At 36.3% G+C, this 18,602-nt stretch overlaps 1 protein-coding gene and 1 long non-coding RNA gene across 3 annotated transcripts in view; one reads left to right on the forward strand and one right to left on the reverse strand.

The window, feature by feature from the left end:
* Positions 1-18,602, reverse strand: part of ace1 (acetylcholinesterase type 1) — a 78,847-nt gene that overhangs the window by 42,742 nt on the left and 17,503 nt on the right. Inside the window, exon 2 of one of the 2 annotated variants that reach the window (XM_038015607.2) lies at positions 898-988. The gene's annotated coding sequence lies outside the window, so the exon portion shown is untranslated. Of the gene's footprint in view, positions 1-886; positions 989-18,602 lie in introns of both variants that reach the window. The other variant, XM_012697314.3, reaches the window with a different exon arrangement.
* Positions 14,534-17,547, forward strand: LOC134200247 (uncharacterized). Its single transcript, XR_009975074.1, has 3 exons — positions 14,534-14,762; positions 15,701-16,450; positions 17,263-17,547. It is a non-coding gene; the product is annotated as an uncharacterized LOC134200247 (long non-coding RNA).

Consider the following 18,602-nt stretch of genomic DNA (forward strand, 5'->3'; position numbering starts at 1 on the left):
CTGGAGCCCATAGACATCCACAACGTAAATGCGCCATCCATCTTGAGATATAAGTTCTAAGGTCTCAAGTATAGCTACAACGGCTGCACCGCCCTTCAAACCGAAACGCATTACTGCTTCACGGCAGAAACAGGCAAGGTGGTGGTACCCACCCACGCGGACTCACAAAAGGTCCTACCACCAGTAATTACGCAAATCATAATTTTGCGGGTTTCATTTTTATTACACGATGTTATTCCTTCACCGTGGAAATCAATCGTGAACATTTGTTGAGTATGTATTTCATTAGAAAAATTGGTACCCGCCTGAGATTCGAACACCGGTGCATCGCTCAACACGAGTGCACCGGACGTCTTATCCGTTAGGCCACGACGACTTCCTTGTATCGCGGGCTTAGTCCCTCTCTAATAATCACCAATAAAGAAAAATTTTCTCCCAGAATAAGTGTGAAGCAGTAAACTAAAATACAATAAAAGCTCCTTATTTGCGCGTCCTTAATTCGATTTCACTATTCGCCGATTAAAAAATTGCGACCCAATTCCTATATTCGCGGCTAAAGATTTCTCATATTCGCAGATCTAATTAGTACATCGGTGCATACACATTGATAAAAAGGATTCCAATATGTAGGTATCCAACCGAATATCCTTTTCCGCGCTTTTCCATATTCACGGTTTCTGTATTCTTTTTTTAATTACTTTGAAGGGTGGACGAGTTCACGGCTCACCTGGTGTTAAGTTGTTACCGGAGCCCATAGATACCTACGACGTAAATGCCCTCACCTCGAGACATCACTTCTTAGGTCTCTGTTTTTACAGTATTCGCGGCATATTTAACCCGCAAATAAGGAGGTTTTACTGTATCTCAATGGTCTGTGTCTGTCTACCTTCAAATCACCTGGAACTATCTCCAGAACGCCATGACAAGGTGTCGCGGCGCATGTGCTGCCTTCTCGTGCAATACTCTTTACATCCTATTTACGATACACCTGTAACAAAGAATAAAAAAAACATATTAATAGTGTTGTAAAACCTTTATTATTTATTGTTATAGTCTAATCAACAAATTCAAAAACGTGAAAAATAGAGGTAAAGGCCCTAAAAATATGAGCGATAGCTCATTGGATTCAGAATCACCTCTAAAAAATGTTTTTGCAGGATTTAAAAAAATTGCAATTTTTATTAACAAAATAAGATCGAAAATCGAAAATTGATATTTGAGGAATTTAGTAAAAATCTCGTTACAAAGGAGGAAATTTCCGATAAGAACTCCGATACTCCCGGAACTCTATCTCTATTATTTATAATTTTAATTTACACCAGGTGGGCTGAGAGCTCGTCCACCCAAGCGGTAAAAAAAATATTGTTTTTTTTTTTATCGGGGCATAGATGTAGGTATCACCACATAAATGCCCACCCCGTCACATGAGGTCGAAACGAGATATCGATTGATGCAATTGCATTATACAACGGTCGTCCCACTCCTCGAATCATAACGCAAGATTGCTTCACACCAGATATTAACCAGATATAGGAGTATTTGGCGAATTTATTTAATACCATTAAGCATTAAGTGCAGTACGTTAGTATAATGCGTAATAAGTATAATTTAACGGAAAACAGCGGATTGGCTCTGATGTTCATAGGCGACGGTAACCACTTAACATCAGATGGGCTGTATGCTCGTCTGCCTGCAAGGGTAATATGAAATTTGCTCATAGAAAGAACGCTTCTGTCTACTCTCCGATAAAGCAATTAGTCGTCTTTTGGTACGCCCACAATAATAGATAGGGTGGTGCAATTATATGCTCAAACCAACAGGCTAACACAACCTGTCTTCATCGTGTCAGAATCAATATCTACTTCTATACAAATAATTTCAATTGTGAGGTTTTTTAGCATTCCCTCCGGCTTTCTTAGAGATAATTAAATCTACTTTTACAGTTTTTCTCGTAATTATAATTAACGCATAAAATTTTAAAAAATATTTCATATCGAAAAATACACGGTAGTTAGGACCATATTCAAATATCGACGAATGACAAACTAGTGTTATGTGCATGAAAACAAAACACATTAACAAAACGTCGGAAACGGTATAATCTTATATCTCTAAACGAGCAATTCTTGTATATTAATGTCTCGCTGACTCGTATACCGGCCGCATAGCATCAAGAATCAAGCCTGCACAAGATAGCTTTTCTACAATATTTCCTTGTGACACCTCCGCTTCAGTACACACAATGCATATGAAAGAGGTTAATGTTGGGCTGTAATGAACTATTCATGATAGATGATTCAAGTTCGATGAGATAAATCCGCACGCGCATATCTCATATCTTTAAGCGAGAAATTCTTGTGTAATATATAATAATATAATCTGAATCTCGGAAACGGCTCCAACGATTTTCATAAAATTTAGTATACAAGGGATTTCGGGGGCGATAAATCGATCTAGCTACGATTTATTTTCAAAAAATGTTGTTTTATTCGTGTTTTCAATAATCAACTCTTCCCGACATCTATTGGCGAATAATAATACTATTCTTCTTAATTGAGGGAAACTAACCGCTTTAAAGACACAACAAGTCATCATCTAGTGACAATAATAAAGGCAAGAATAAAACTTAAACGTATAACTTAATCTATAGAATCAACAACAACAGTAATCTATATGTATTAAAAAAAAACCCGCACGAGAATCTGCGTGATACGTAAAAATATTTATCCAAACAAACCACAGAGTACCCGGACTAGACAAAGAAACTGAGCAATCTCTTTGAGTCCGTCCTCGATTCGGGAGCACTTAGCTGATTGCGTGCCGGACAAACGCAAACAAAACCGTGCCTTTTATTATAATTCGCCAAGACTACACTTTAGGTAAATATTAATAAAGACAAACAATATTTAATTTAAGAACAGTTTGACAATAACCAAATAGTATGCGTGCGTGTGTGTGTGAAATCAAGGTAGTGTGTGTAGTGTTTTTCTTATGGATTCAATATATTTTTAATGCATAGCTTAAAGATATTAGAAATAAAGATATTAGAATTATAAATATTAGCATTCTGCACCCCTTCTCTATATTGTATATAAGTGTGGGAAATTTCATATTCCTCAGTCCGCGCAATTTTCGTAAAAAGGAGTACAATTTTTTTTTTTTTTTTTTTTTTTTTTTTTTTTTTTTTTTTTTTTTTTTTTTTTTTTTTTTTTTTTTTTTTTTTTTTTTTTTTTTTTTTTTTTTTTTTTTTTTTTTGCTTCACGTATTAATTTAAAGATGAACTCCGACTGGACCGATTTGAGTAATTTTGGTCTTGAATTATTTGTGAAAGTTCAGAGAAGGTTTAAAATGTAGATGAAATGAATGAAAATGTTCGGAATGAAATAAAAATAACAATTTTGTTTTTCCTTTGATGTGTCCCCCGTCGGACGGATTCCTTTTGTTTGTTTTAAGTTTATTTTATACAAAAGTTTAGGTCTTTTATTTATCTATTGAGGCACTACGAAGTTTGACGGGTCAGCTAGTAATAAAATAAAAATTCTCTGACACCTACGCCTTCCCCATCTATGATAACAACCATAAGAATTAATACCGAACATAAAGCATAATAACTCTTGACAGATTAAATTTAAACTTAAAAATCTCAGTTATAAGATTAGAATAGCTCACCACAAGGTTTGAAGGGCGGGGCAGCCGTTGTGACTATACTGAGACCTTAGAACTATATCTCAAGGTATGTGGCGCATTTACGTTGTAGATGTCTATGGGCTCCAGTAACCACTTAACACCAGGTGGGCTGTGAGCTCGTCCACACATGTAAGCAATAAAAAAAAAACCTTTCTTAGCGAATTTGGCATTTTCAAACGTATTTAGCTAATCAGAAGCATTTTCTTATCGAGCAACACTTCCGACCTCGCATAATAAATTATTTACGAACTAGTTAAGGATTAGGAAATATATATAGAGCTTATTATTGTCTTATAATTTATAATTAGTAATTTCATAATCAAGTAAATAGTTGATTCATATTTCTTTATACTTATAATATTTTTATATTTTATTGGCGCCTTCCGCTTGACAGCTTCGAGCGCAATAAGCCTTTAATGTTATTTATGTTGTATAATTCGATATTATTAAATAATAATTGTACGTATATAATCAAAAGAATAGTTAAGGGAAACAATGTTTAATATTACCTATTAAGTTTGTATTAAAATAGGTCAAGATGATTGTATAAATACCGGCGGGTAGAATATTTCTGGGGCATTCGTATTCTAACAGTCCTAACGTGTTACTAAAGAGAATACATTATTTCGTGTGGATGTAAAGTGTCTCAATTATCGCCGCCACCCTAATAATCCTTCTAAAATTTTCATGCAAATACGATATATGTATGTACCTTGCGGTTCACGGATTCTTCCAATATGGTAACCAAAAACAATGTAATCACTAACAAAATGGCATTGAAATGATAGTATTCGTTTTTTTTTTTCTTTTTTGCCTAGATCGGTGGACGAGCTCACAGCCCACCTGATATTAAGTGGTTACTGGAGCCCATAGACATCTACAACGTAAATGCGCCACCCACCTTGAGATATAAGTTCTAAGGTCTCAGTATAGTCACAACGGCTGCCCCACCCTTCAAACCGAAACGCATTACTGCTTCACGGCAGAAATAGGCGGGGCGGTGGTACCTACCCGTGCGGACTCACAAGAGGTCCTACCACCAGTATATATATTAGTGGACGACTATTCGACCAGTCTTTTTGGAATGGAATACGCTTTGAGGCAAACATAGGTAAAATGTGACTCTAGAGAACGCCTTATTAAGAGTACCAACAGAAAAATAAGTTGAGTGTGGACGGATAATAGGGAGACATCAAGAGTTGCTTCAGGAAATCGAAAACACGTCGACACGTTTGTCGTTAATTCACAGAAGTCGTCGTGGCCTAAAAGATAAGACGTCCGGTGCATTCGTATGTAGCGATGCAACCGAATGAAACCCCCTGTTTCTATATCACCTGCGTTCGGGCCTTAGATGAGACTGTTGAGTATAGGCCTACAGTACACAAGGGATTCACCGGAGATTGAGTCCGCACAGGTAGGCACCACCACCCCGCCTATTTCTGCCGTAGAGCAGTAATGCGTTTCGGTTTGAAGGGTGGGGCATCCGTTGTAACTATACTTGCGACCTTAGAACGTATATTTCAATTTGGGTGGCGTATTTACGTCGTAGATATCTATGTGCTTCAGTAACCACTTAACACCAGGCTGTGAGCTCGTCCGTCCATCAAAGCATAAAAAAAAAAATAATAGATAGACTGTACATATATCATTAAAATCACTTTGCTCAGAATCTTTTTCGTTCATCAAACGTCCCTAGCCACTAAGCCATTGAACTATAAAATAAAACGACCCCTGATAAATCTAAAAGCATTTCGTGCAATAAAATTGAGCTGTAAAACAAAAATTATTCCACACACCGACCGATTCCACTCACTGCTTCAACAAAGGGAGCTTTAGTGCAGCTTTTTTCCGTCGAAGCTAAGTGCTTTTACTGTTGAGAACTCAGAGAAAACATAGTGCACTCAAATGGAATGTTATTGCGGACATGGCCTAGTAGTCTAAAAGTCCGTCATTACTTTAAAGTTTCACAATACGTTATGGTTATCGAGCAACACTTCCGGCCTCACATAATAAATGATTTACGAATGTGGTCTTGACGAAGGCTCTCCAAATCACATGTTTTTCAGTTGTCTTCGTCTATCTTCCTCCCTCTATGATCTCCTTCCTCCTGATATTCCTCGCCCCATTGATCTCAAATCTCTTCTTTCCCTTGTCAACTCCCCTTTCGTTTATATTCTTAGTTCATTCATTAACCATAATAATATTAAGCTGTAGTTTGTCTGTCTGTTATCGAACTAACCCCTGTATATATATTGTGTACGTCTTATTTGTTTTAGGTAAATCAACAGAGATCCTGTCATCAAACATTCTTAATTACTCACTTAATTCTTAGTGAATATCTGTGACCTTGCTCGTTCACGAAGCCCGCTATAGAAAGCAGAGGATTAAATACACTTGACATTGGCGAAATCTAAAAGGAAACGCCATAAACCTAAGAGATAGATAGATAGATAAATGATTTACGAACTAGTTAAGGTACACAATAACGATTAGGAAATATATAGAGCTTATTATTGTCTTATAATATAATTAGTAATTTCATAATCAAGTAAATAGTTTATGCATATTTCTTTATACTTATATTTTATTGGCGCCTTCCGCTTGACAGCTTCCGGCGCAGTAAACCTTAATGTTATTTATGTTACTTAATTCGATATTATTAAATAATATTTGTACGTAAATAATCAGCAGGATAATTAAGATAAACAATATTTAATATTACCTTCTAAGTTTGTATTAAAATAGGTCAAGATGATTGTATAAATACCGGCGGTTAGCATATCTCGGTGGCATTCGTATTCTACCCACCGTAACGTGTACTAAAGAGAATATATTATTTCGTGTGGATATAGTGTCTCAATTGTCGCCGCCACTTTGATGATCCTTTAATAATTGCGTGTTTTTTTTTTTCAATCCATTAAGCAGAAGAATTTCCACGTATATTAACACGAAGGTAGATTAAGACGTATATACGAAAAAGCAAAAGACGCTTTTAAATTATTCACACGTATTCCCTTAGCACGTTGAATATGTAACCAGAGAAACAAATGTAAATAAAAAAACACGCGTGAATTCGGACAAAGAGAAATGTTACGGCGGAACCCTTGGAGAACAGACACGCCATTTGAAATTTAGAAGAGGAAATACGGTATGCGGGACTCTGAAAATACACGTACGTAAATTGTATACGTGATTGCTATATGTTTTAAATCCAAAGATTATTTTTATTTATTGCATAGATGGGTTAAACGAGGTCTCACAACCAACCTAGTGTTTCTTCCAAGAAGCAGTAATTTGTTCTGCTTGAAGAGCAGGGCAGACGTTGTACTATAAAACTGACACTAAGAACTCATGTCTCAAGCTGCGTGGCGGCATTCGCGTTGTTGATGTCTACGGGCTCCACTACCGTCGCCGTACCGGCCGGTAGTACAGCCGAAATATAACACTATTGACACATCAACCTAGTGGACTTAATTAACAGCAAATGTAGTGGGTGCTTACCTCCTCCCTTAAATAGCAGCATACGACAATAAAGATGATCGTTCCTTTTTTTTATTGCTTAGATGGGTGAACGATCTCACAGCCCACCTGGTGCTAAGTGGTTACTGGAGCCTATAGACATCTACAACGTAAATGCATCACCCACCTTGAGATATAAGTTCTAAGGTCTCAAGTATAGTCACAACGGCTGCCCCACCCTTCAAACCGAAACGCATTACTGCTTCACGACAGAAATAGGCAGGGTGGTGGTACCTACCCGCGCGGACTCACAAGAGGTCCTACCACCAGTTCAAAATTGCTAGTTCCTTAAAATGCATCTTCCTTTTACCTGTACGGTAGTTGTAAATGATAAAACAACAGAGCGGTTTTAGTCATGTTATGTTCTCGCGTGTCCCGTTAACTCGCCCGTGTGCAATTTGTCCAACTTACCTAGCACCCTCGACGATGAAACTTGTAACTTTGTCGAACAAATAAACTGTCAGTTTTTGAGAGGAAATTTTCGCGGTCTTTTTTGTGGAATTAGTTTTCGCGTCGAGGCGATCGATGCTTACCATTCGTATTGATATTATTATGAAAAGAAATAATTTTGACGAATCTTTTCTTAGTGTTTATAATCTAATCTAAGATTCGTCTGGTGTGAGGCAATTGTGATACTTACGGATACTTCAAGGTTAGCAACACTGATTGACAAATGAGGCCGAGACACGGTTGAGATTCCTAGATATGAAACTGTAACGAAATAACAGTCGGTGTTAATACTGGCAGTAGGGTTTATCATATCACCCAGTAAGTACCGCTTATTTAGGCTATTAAATTGACAAGAAGGCTTATATATCTAGGTATATATATATTTTTTGTATGTATATATTTTCAATAATAATGTATTACCAATAGTACACTGCAACATACCTGCTATATTTTTATATTTTCCAAAATTTCTCTAAATTAAACGGTTGTATGGAAAAGATCGCTTTTATCTGCTTTTTGACTGTTTTTGAATGTAAATTGTGTTTTGGTGTGCAATAAAGTGTACTCTCTCCCTCTCTTATTATGTACCACCTATTGGTTCTATTAAATTTGCTCAAATTTGGAGAAACTCGTCTAGGCTTACCTGGTTTTAAGTTGTAACCAGTGCTCATAGCCATTATAGCATCAATACTGTCACCATCATTGGGACTTTAGTTTAAAGTCATGTATAACGGCTTTCTCATCCTTCGCACCGAACACATCCCTTCGATCCTAAGCCATCGTTAAAAAACAATCAATCATCGCTGTCATAACTCGAGACTGACAATATTAATGAACCTCATTACTTACTCAAAGATTTTGAGATATGTACCCCGGACAACAGAGCTTTACATGACAAATGACTGGTCTAATTTACCTAAAACATTTTCCCTTTAATCTTATCTCTCTCTAGTATTCAATCAGTATTCTTTTTTTATTTATTGCTTAGATGGGTGGACGAGCTCTCAGTCCACCTGGTATTAAGTGGTTACTGAAGCCCATAGGCATCTACAACGTAAATGCGCCACCCACCTTGAGATATAAGTTCTAAGGTCTCAGTATAGTTACAACGGCTGCCCCACCCTTCAAACCGAAACGCATTACGGTTTCACGGCAGAAATAGGCAAGGCGGTGGTAGCTACCCGTGCGGACTCACAAGAGGTCCTGCCACCAGTTTTCGTTTCGCTTTTATCTAAGTCTCATTTTATGAGAAGTAACAGATTGTATTGCATTTATCGTAGATTACAAAACTTAAAGTGAAGACAGAGCGAATTCAATACGTTGTACTTGGTCATTTGGAATCAGAAAATATCACATTTTTTCTTCACACACAAATAGCCTACCTACGGAGAAATAACAGCGTAGTTACTTTATAAAAAAATCAAACTTTTGCGACTAAGTTACCTAACACATTTTACAATTGTTAACTAGTAGAAATCGTCACGTTACAAAAAAGCGTTATGTCCCCTCCATGCCACTTTACTGCTCAGTCTCTCTCTGTTTTCCTCTGTCTGTGTCTGTCTACGCATTTTTTTTATTTAATTGCACGGAATGAGTTCAAGTTTTGTCATGCAAATGATATATCGCCTCGTTTCTTTATTGACTTAAAATAACTACGGTAGTATTTGTATATCAGTCATGTGTTATTGGTTACATGGCCTTCTCATCATATGCAATCGCTGAGTGCAACAAGAAAAAAAAACACGTGTGGCACTCGGGGACTGCCGCGGTAAAGCTATTGCATAGCATTTTTTATCAACTTTGCAATTACAATTAGACAATAATAATTTAATATTAAAACAATAATAAAAATAAGACCACGCTATATTTATAAACATTAACAAAAGCAAACATTAACTCTCCCCTTCACACTCATAAGCTAGACAGCCCGAGAGAGAGATGGGCAGACTTTTCATGATGCGAATGCAGTGCGACGTCACGCCGCGCGCTTATTCACAAACACTACACAAGCGCAACGTGCGAATGTGTTGAGCGCTACATGGTAGGCGGAGTGGGGGGGGGGGTGTTAGGTTTTATTTTCGTTACAGAATTTCTTGTTTCGGTCGCCGCCCTCAAAGCCCGCGATAAAAGCCCACTTTATAAAAAAAACATCCTCAAGCAAATTTTAATTCAGGACCCAAACAGACAAGATCGCTTCGAACCATCCCTTATAATTTTAAGCGAATTATTTTCACATCGATAAGACCTCGAGTGGGCGCTATAAGGCCTTGTCGTTCTCGGCTGACCCTCGAATATATTAGCTTATCTCTTACTTTACTGACGGCGTAGCGAATTGTGACGTCACTGCATATTTACCCCAGTTTTTGAACGAAGCATTTCGTACCAAGCAAACTTCGACCCGTTTTTCGGACTTCGACTTAGAATACTTTGAAATTTTTCGAGTATATATAACTTAATGATAATTAGTAGTGCGAAACGAAAAAAAATCCCTACAATGTAATTAACACTAACAAGCAATACAAATAATTTATTTTGGAAGCCAAGATCGATTACAGACACGAATCAGTCATGCGTTCTGTGTGCTTAGTGCGAGTTTTTTAACGTACTCGATAGCGTAAAAGTTAACTCAAATTTGTATGCAGTTGGAACAGCGCCCTTAGCGGCAAATGTAGACAAAAGTTCCAACTCCATACAAATTTGAGTTAACTTTCACAGTATCGAGAACAGTAAAAAACTAAGCTAACTAAGCACAAGGACAACGGTGCGCGATTTAAAAATAAACTAGATGATGACCGAGCTTTGCTCGGTTTTTTTGATAACGCCATCTTGTTGTGTCTTTAAAGCGGTTAGTTGCCCTCAATTAAGAAAAATAGTATTATTATTCGCCAATAGATGTCGGGAAGAGTTGATTATTGAAGACTCGAATACAACAACATTTTCTGAAAATAAATCGTAGCTAGATCGATTTATCGCCCCCGAAATCCCCTGTATACTAAATTTTATATACAAAAAATATATATACAAGAATTGTTCGTTTAAAGGTATAATATAAATAAAAAATTGAAATGCATAAGTATGCAACACGGTATCTTGTTTACTCGAGTTATTCTAGAATTGTCGTAAATATATGAATTATGTCATGGCCTACGAGTTTTAGGAGGTCACCCTAATTCGTACATACCAGCCATCTATTCAACCCATCTTGATTTTTATTGCTTAGATGGGTGAACGAGCTCACAGCCCACCTGGTGTTAAGTGGTTACTGGAGCCCATAGACATCTACGACGTAAATGCGCCACCCACGTTGAAATATCAGTTCTAAGGTCACAAGTATAGTTACTACGGCTACCCCACCCTTCAAGCCGAAACGCATTACTGCTTCACGGCAGAAATAGGTTGGGTGGTGGTACCTACCCGCGTGGACTCACAAGAGGTCCTACCACCAGTAAAAAGATGATAGACGCGATCGAAGTCACGTTTTTCATCGTTAACTGAAAAATTACTAAAACGTACAATTTCCGTTGCAAGAGCACTCTGAGAACTAACCGCCGTCGTGACCTCAATAGCCTTCAGTTAACGAACTAGTGCCTTAATTTCCGGACCGAATAAAAACTCGCACAGTTTTATCACTCCGCCGAACTAAGAAGACCTCTGTTCCGCTTCGGAATGAGTTTTCTGATATTTGATTATACTGTTATGAAACAATTAGAAAAAATTAAGAATAGTTTGAAAAAACAAAAAAAATTGGCTTTTATAGAAAATCCGATTAAACAATAGAAAATAAATTTTAATAAATTTGATTTAAAAATAGTGTAAGAAAAAATGATTTTATTGTAAAAAAGCGTGGGGTGCATGGTATCAGTAGTTATAAATATTTTATGAACAGATATGAGTAGAAGGGTTATTTTCATAATATCCTGAACAGAACCCCACGCATTTTTACAAAAAAAAAATTTCTTACACTATTTTTAAATCAAATTTATTTTATATTTTTTAGTTGGATTTTCTATAAAAGCGTTTTTTTTGTTTTTTTAAACTATTATTTATTTTTAATTTTTTAATTTAATTTAAAATTTTCATATTTTTTTAAATATTGAATTAATTATCATCGTTCTTTAATATGTATGCAAAATTTCGAGTTAGTCCGACGTTTTGAAGGGAGCCTGTTGTATCATTAAAATTGACGGTCTTTATACTACAATAACTTGGGTTGGAAGCTTTGCATCACCCACCGAATTCACCAGACTTCTACTTTTAAAGAGCTTCATGGTAAGTAAAAAATGCAGTAACCGAGAAGAGATTTTATTTTTCTGCTCATTTGCCGTGATTTGTGAACGACCGTCGGACTCAGATCTAGTGGTTAAAAAAGTTCGTACATATTACAAGAATATCACCATCTAGGCTGATTCATCCTTAAATCCTAATCTTACCTCACCCTTGACCAAATCGACAATTCAATAACAAACTTTTTTTTTGAAACCTTATTGTTGTGTCCCGAAAGCCTATCCAGTACCACTAGGACAGGTGTGAACCTACATTTGCAAAAATATGCAACTGCACCGACGAATCGAGTGCAATTGCAATGGCCCTGTTCATTGGCAAAATGCCAGTGTAGGTGTAAACTATATGACCCGGACACACTGAGGCCAGCGGCCGGAAATTGGCCTCGCCGCCTCACGCCGGCTCTTCGAACGCTATGCGCTTTTAGTGATACAATTAAGCCATTAGAAGCAACTGACAGGTATTCTATGATGTTCAGTTTTGCCGACAAATAGATTCATAGAATTTGAAAATTGCAACTGCTAAAATGAATTTTGTTATTTAAAAACATAGTTAAGAATTTCTGACGAAATTTTGTCTATTGTTAAATTTCGCCACTGTTCGGTTACTCTAAGGTGGGATACAGCCAGTAAAGAAACAAGCGATTTAACTACAAATTGGTATTTCAGGCTCACGTGGTTTTGCATTGGGTGTATTTGAGAATTTGACATTTTCCAAAAGTAAAACTTAAGCCTTGATCCATATTTGTGATTAGATTCAGACACATGAAATATGTATCTTTAACGCAAATTATGCACTCCTCATAGTGTAAATCGCAGATTAGAATAGAAAAAAGTAAAAGAAAATTTTTAGAATTTCAATTATTTAAAACTATTGTTACGCCGGTAAGAGTAACGCCATCTATCGCCGAATAGCCGAACGAATATTGAAGGTTCTAGTAACATCTAGAACGCTCGAGAAGTAAAACGCCATCTATTGTCATATAGCGGAAACACACATTGAAAATACTCGACTTGTGAGGAATGTTCTCGACAATTCTAGGGATGTCGTGTCGACTATAAAAGCGTTGCAGAGATGGCACGCAGTCAGTTAGTAATCGGAACTACTCGAAGCGAAACAGCGAACGGATCACCTGAAGCGAAGCGAAAGAAGTGAATTGAGATTTTTAAAATGTGTGTGAAGTGTTCTAAGCGTTAATACAGTTTTAATTTGTACTTTGGTGGGACTTTCTATTTATCCCGAACCCCAGCGCGTAGCAGTATCTTTCATATTTTATAATTTTTTTAGATACCCAATATTTTCTGTGGATTCGTCGGTAGAATACAATAGAATATACAAGTCAACAAAGGTGTCATTCTAACAGAAACCTTATGGGGGTTTGCGAAGAACGTGTATGCATATACACTAACAAAATAAATATGTTTTTTTTTATTGCTTACATGGGTGGACGAGCTCACAGCCCACCTGGTGTTAAGTGGTTACTGGAGCCCATAGACATCTACAACGTAAATGCGGCACCCACCTTGAGATATAAGTTCTAAGGGTCTCAGTATAGTTACAACGGCTGCCCCAACCGAAACGCATTACAGCTTCACGGCGGAAATAGGCGGGGTGGTGGTACCTACCCGTGCGGACTCACAAGAGGTCCTACCACCCGTAATTACGCAAATTATAATTTTGCGGGTTTGATTTTTATTACACGATGTTATTCCTTCACCGTGGAAATCAATCGTGAACATTTGTTGAGTACGTATTTCATTAGAAAAATTGGTACCCGCCTGCGGGATTCGAACACCGTTGCATCGCTTCAACACGAATGCACCGGAAGTCTTATCTTTTAGGCCACGATGATGTTCAAGATTTCGTTCATAACTACAAGCTCAGAGACGAAGAAAATGATGCTTAAATGAAACAGACAGCACGCTGAAAGAATGTCAATTCAAAAAGCAATTTGTTAAACAATGATTTTAAACAAGACATTAATTTCTCCAACCTACTAATTATCCTGTAATTTGTGGCAATAAAAACACAACAAACACCTTTCATCGTACGAACAGTTTATTTCGTATTTCATAAATCAGAATAGAAAACATCGCGTGACCAGTCTGTAAAGAGCAATTTGTTTAACGTTTTTTTTTTTCAGTAATAAAAACTTCTGTAAACGCCTTCCGATAGCGACGATAATGTTGAACTAGACGATGACCGGTTTTTTTTTGATAACGCCATCTTGTTGTGTCTTTAAGGCGGTTAGTTGCCTACAATTAAGAAAAATAGTATTATTATTCGCCAATAGATGTCGGGAAGAGTTGATTATTGAAAACACGAATAAAACGAACGACATTTTTTGAAAATAAATCGTAGCTAGATCGATTTAACGCCCCCGAAATCCCCTGTATACTAAATTTTATGAAAATCGTTGGAGCCATTTCCGAGATTCAGATTATATACATATATATATTAATATACACGAATTGCTCGTTTAAAGGTATAAGATACTGATCGCAAATACAACAGTTAGGTAACATTAAATTTGTTAGAACAAAATCTGTATTTGCATATATTAATGTGCTTGTTCGCCCTGACTTATTGACCTAACACTCAAGAATTACGAACTGAATACTTAACATAATATAAATATTGAATTGAAGCGTACGTTTGAAGAGTTTGTTGTTAATGTCAAATAATTGAAGTGTATCCTCGTGCTTACTGTGTTCGTTTCTAAAGCGTATATCAAGTTTTGTAATTCATTTTAACAGACGACTCCCACATTTAATAATACTAGAGGTCCCGCAGTAGTCGAAATTCGACTATAATTAATTGGGATTGTAAGTTTGTACACTATTATGATTGTATTTTATACTTCTATAATCACGAATTTCGCCAAGGCTACACTATAAAAAAATATTAATAAAGACAAACAATATTTAATCTATTCTCAATTTGACCACAGACGTCAAGAACAAAAGTTTGACAATAAATAGTATGCATGCGTGTGTGCGTCAAATACATGGTATGTAGTGTGTGTAATGTTTTCTTTATTGATTTAATGTATCTTTTATGCATTATTTAAAAAAAATATTAGCATTGCGCACTTTTTCTCTATATTCTCTATAAGGGTGGGAAATTTCATACTCCTTCGTCCACGCAATTTTCGTAAAAAGGGATACAAAGTTTTTTCTTCACGTATTCATATATAAATGTACTATTAATGAAAGCAAACCTATTAATGGAAGTACAAATTTTTTAATAGGTCCGCATCGTCAACATGTTATGACTGGATTATCTATTTTATTTTATTTTATTTGGAAGGTAAACAGTGAACTTAAACTATATAAAATCTAACCTTACAACTGAACACCATTTAAATATTTCCGCATTTAAATAACTAAAAACGATTGTGGCGTCGCATCGCTTAGAATTAAATAAGAATTGAATAGAATTAAATAATCTCTTTCGAGATAGATTCACTTTAGAATTCACTTAATACGCGACATTTATCTTCGTAATTAAAGGTCCGCTGTATTTGGTATTATTATCAACAATTCGATGTTTTTAATTGAACTTCAATTGCCCCATTCAAATAGCCGAAGAAGTTTTTTATTATGATATTTCTTCCAAATTTAAAATTTTAAATAGCTCTCCTGTAATGTTTGCAAAAATGTCGCATAAAACACCTTTCATCCCTCGAAATTATGTATTATTAGTAATTAGGTATATCGAATAATAATAAAAACATACTAAATATTATTATTATGTATCTCAGTGATGGACCGGGCGCCGCAGCCGAGTAGTGACGCAGGGGCGCCGCACTGCGGCACACACGGGCGACCCGACGCACCACAACGACTCTACCGACATATTTACAGCATACGACACGATATTTGAACGTCTCATTATATAAGTTTATTTTATTAAACTAAACCATATCAGTTTATAAGGAAATACAACTTAAAATATGTAAATTTGCTTGTTATTTGATGTTTTGCGTTGTCAATTAAAATAACTAGTTTGTTTCTGTGAAATAACTAAAACATTGATGACATTTAAAATTTTACTTCTAGAAAATTAGCGTCTTAATGTGAAAAAAAAATCAGTATCAACAAACCTCAAATAACGGTAATTTTAGAATTTTATTTAAGATCAATAAATAGTATATGATAATTAATTATTTAAATAATTAGAAGATCAGTACTTTTGCAACATAATTGTTAACTTATCCCTAGAAACAGTATCATAAGATAACAATATATTTCTTTTTATATTATACAATATCCATCTTATCATATATAATATGAAGTGGCCGCCTCATATTATATACCCACCCAGACGAAGGGGCAACGCAAAGCCTCCGACGCCCTAAGCACATCCTATCCAGCCCTCCACTCTCGGTACTTATAGACACTACAAGCGCTAGTTACTGTTCTCGTCGAACTCCTCAACTGCGGCGAAGAGTTCTAAGTGCAATATAGCCAATAGACCATCAAGAGATGCCAAATCTTTAGGACATTATGCGGTAAGTAGTTAAATATTGCTTTTCTCACACGGATAATACTTGACAGCAAAATTAATTGAATAGATCATAGGAAAATGTGTGAACGACACAAAGTATCACAAGTCGTAACCTATCTCTCAAGCCTCTGAATTTCACGTGGTTCACGATTCCAACCTGGCTATAGATTCAGCGAAGCACCGCTCTTGTAAGGGTCAGTGCTAGCAAATACTTTCAGGTTAAGGCCAGTGAGCTCCCTTACTAATAATCTGCGCGTATTTCGAATAGTCTTTTTGGCTACTAATGATTAGATAAGGGAAAAAAAGACTATGTAATCTGGTGACGATAGTACAGTATGTTACATGAGTATCATAAAAGGCGACAAAGATCTTGACCTATTATATAATGACACATCAAAATCAAGTGTGGCTAAGGTTACGATGTCTATACCCAATAAGCATCAGAGGGCTGTAAGCCCGTCCGTCTATTTAGGCAATAAAAAAAAATACAGGTCACAGAAAAAATAACACGATATCGTATCGGACGTCATAAAACAATTATAGGCACGAGACAAACTTTTGAATTCCCATCAAATATTCTTCATCAGCAAAATGTCTGGTCATTCCGTAGTCGCGTCCATAACTAAAGTGTTTCTTAATTACTTTGTATACTCGTAACTTTTTCTGTTATTCGATTTTAATTAAATTAAATTTAACAGAATATAACTATTGAATTAACAACTAATTAAAAATATAGAATCAATGCAATATTGTCTCATAAATTGAACAGATCTTTCCTTTTCTAATTAAAATATTGTAACCATTTGGATTTGACAGGACATATGCTACGTTGCAAAACAAATAAATGGAGTATCCTTATGGTATCCAAGAACAGACATCTGAAGACAGGGGTGTCTGAAAACAAAAGGGAGTGATGATACCCGTCTAACCCTAGGATCATCTGGACCAGAGTTGCAGAAGACCTAGTTCAATGGGGAGGGCTGGAGGAGACCTATGCCAAGGGGCACACCGAGTTGCGTGATATATCATAAGAAATAAATATATAAAATCAAATACGTTAAATTGCATGTAGTTCGGAATAAAAGGGCTTTGTTATTATAACCATTTGTTATGTTATTTGCAGACATCCGATCATGATTGATTGATTTACATGCTGCTATGAACCAGCAACTAACTATTAACAATAGACAAACGTACCTTGCGACGAGTTTTGGCTACATTTGAATATTGTACGGATTTAACACTTTCCAAGTATTTTATTGATACTGATGAAGCGACACGTTAGGGGTCAAGGTTTCAGACCCCATTGACACCACAACAATAGGACTCAATAGGTAGGCTTTGAAGTCGTCGTGGCCTAAAGAATAAGACGTCCGGTACATTCGTATCTAGCGATGCATGGGTGTTCGAATCCCGCAGGCGAATACCAATTTTTCTAATGAAATACGTACTTAACAAATATTCATGATTGACTTTCACGGGGAAGGAATAACATCGTGTAATAAAAATCAAAAACGCAATATTGTAATTTGCATAATTACTGATGGTAGGACCTCTTGTGAGTCCGCACGAGTAGGTACCACCGCCCTGTCTATTTCTGTCGTCAAGCAGTAATGCGTTTCGGTTTGAAGGGCGGGGCAGCCGTTGTAACTATACTGAGAACTTAGAACTTATATCTAAAGGTGGGTGGCGCATTTACGTTGTAGATGTCTATGGGCTCCAGTAACCACTTAACACCAGGTGAGCTGTGAGCTCGTCCACACATCTAAGCAATAAAAAAATAATAATAATAAATTAGACCTCAAGAAACAAGCCAAAATTATTTATCATGTTCAACTGAAACTTTGCGTATATGTTCTGTTGATATTTCTTGGTGAGACTTGCAAGATTGATGTCGTCTCGGCGACGTGCCGGTGACAAATGAGCTGAAATTTGTACAAGACACGTGTGTGATACTTGTGGGGTGTTCGCTGAATGTTCCAGAAGTGCTTTCATACTTGGAACATTCATTCAAAACTTCAGCGGTTTTGGGAATCAGCAAGGAAAGCAATACCGTTTTTTGCAGGGGAGTTAATAAAAAAAGTTCACCTTTCACTTTCGTACCTTTTCGACTATAATTAATTGAAATTCTAAGTTTGTACACTATTAAAATTCTA

Source organism: Bombyx mori, chromosome 15 (genome assembly GCF_030269925.1).
Source record: "Bombyx mori chromosome 15, ASM3026992v2".
In the NCBI taxonomy this organism is placed as follows: domain Eukaryota; kingdom Metazoa; phylum Arthropoda; class Insecta; order Lepidoptera; family Bombycidae; genus Bombyx; species Bombyx mori.